Genomic DNA, 2,246 nt, shown 5'->3' with positions numbered 1-2,246 from the left:
GAAGATGGCGGCGGGGCTCTGGCAACGTGAACCCTGGCAGGGAAGCCAAGGGCGGGTGTGAGTCGCCGGCGGGATCTGGGTGGAAGGAAATGTGGCGTGCACGGGGAGCGCTGAAAATGGAGCTTAAATAGATTTGTGACCATTTCCCCCCCAAAAAAATGAACAGGAGCTGAGGTGAAACCAGAGGCCTGGCTTCCTCCTCACACCTGTGGTGACCTGCGAAGACCTCAGTGCCATTTATCTGCCCAAAAGAAAGGCCCCTGGGGAGCAGCTGCTGGCAGAGGCACTGCTGCCCAGTGCAACATGGAGAGACCTGGGGACATCAGCCCCTCCACCGCCATCCCTTCATCAAGCTCCACCAGTGTATGCAGGCAAATGGACCTTTTCATTCTCCCCATCCAGGGACCTGCCCATCTGGGGAATGCGGAGGTTGAAGTTGCTCTGCTCATGAAATACCCCATTTTTGTGCACCCTGGAGCAGCGCTCTGCAGCTCCTCTCCTGAAGCCACGAGCGCTCGGCCGTTCCTCATCCGTACGGATGGGCTGGGAGGCAGGAGAGGAGCGGCCGAGCGCTCGTGGGCCCACCTGTGGCACAGAGCGACCTCCTGGCTCTTGCTCCGTGGGGAGGGACAGGACCAAGCAGGCAGCCCCCACACAGGCAGTCAAGCTCAGCAGCCCACTTATCTCCAGCAGAAACGCAGCCCACGGGAAGTTGGACAGGGCAAAATGAAAAGCAGCCTTTTCTTGTGGTTAGAAAAGGGAACTGGGAATCTGCTGGCTAGGCCCTTTGGCTTGTTTCACTTCTAATGTGGCCAGCAAATGTTTTCTCAATGCTTCTCAAAAGTGCTTTGAGATCCTCTGAAAGTCAATGTAGTAACAGCAAGGAATCCTTCAGGCTCCTAGGACTCCCTGGCCCCTTCTGAGGACATTTCAGTAATAAAGCACATGACTTTGCAGCAAAATGATGCAGAGGTCTTAATGCTTAAAAATCAAACTGCTGTCTGCAGTGCAAGAAGAACGGCTCCGAAACATGTTCTGCATGGTGCAGTCTCACTGTGTTTGCCACAACTCTCACCCTCTGGTTGGGGTGAAAGGCTGGGTGAAACACTGAGGAGACATGAATGGCATGTGGTTCCTCACCCAGCATTTACCAAGAATGTCAAAACTAAACGAAAAAAAACCCCAACCTGGAAGCAGAACATTCAGCTGCTGCTTCAGAAACATATTCTGGATTGTACTGACATTTCTATAGAGCTTTTCATAAACAGCTTCTCAGAGGATTTTACGCAGCCACACACTACATGCCTTTGGCAGAGTCCATTCTGCTCCGAGATGCAGGTTTGCAAGCCTGCTGCTTTCCTTGGGATTGGCATGGGGCTCTTCAAGGGCAGGATTAGACCCACCACTTGCATCTCAACGAAACAAAGACTGTGCTTTGATGGTGTTATTTTACATGCGTATGTGACCAGGTGCATCACAAATGGATAAACTACAAAACCTTCCAAAGAGAACAGTTTAATAAGATACTTAGGTTACACACCAAGGTTTATCAGAGGGCCTTCCCAAGCAGCTGGGGAAGTCACCAAGGAGACCGTATCTCAAAAGAACAGCAGTACAGCTATTTGTTCGGGAATTTAGAAAATATTCTCACAGCCGTGCAGTACTTGTTTTCTTTGCCTTAAGTAATTTACAGATAGTTTGCCTTTCAAAATCTGAGGCCACTACATTATTTTGTTACATCTCTGAAGAGGCTGAAATCCTTACAACTATGGTGTTAGAGAGAGTAATTCATCAAGTCCTGTTTTACAGTATTTCACGGGATTAATATTTGTTAACAACATTTAAGGATTTGTAAGATTTCCCATTTTAGTACGCCAGAACTAACTCCAAATTAGGTAGGAGTGTCCCCTCAGAGGACAGAGGCTGTGCTGTTCTGGCCCCGGCAGCCCTTGTGGCATTAACTGCCCGGACTGAACACACCCCACCTCTTTTTCACACATCCAGCCCTCCGTCCCCTCATTTCAGACACACTTTTAAACCATCTCTGGTATCTTTTTGATGGTCGGCGCTCCTGATCTGGAAATTAAAGACTCTGAGGGTATACGTGTCCTTAGATCTAATTCCCCAAAGACCTGCGGGTCCCTAGAGCCAAGCGCTCCCCACAGACCTCGGTGAAGCTCCAGGCGTGGCTCCGCACCACCATGGCCGCCCCCCTCCGCCCCGCCCCTCGATGACGTCACACACCG

This window comes from Athene cunicularia, assembly GCF_003259725.1.
Source record: "Athene cunicularia isolate RWA chromosome 13 unlocalized genomic scaffold, athCun1 chr13_part1, whole genome shotgun sequence".
NCBI lineage: Eukaryota > Metazoa > Chordata > Aves > Strigiformes > Strigidae > Athene > Athene cunicularia.
Note: the sequence above shows the minus strand (reverse complement) of the source record.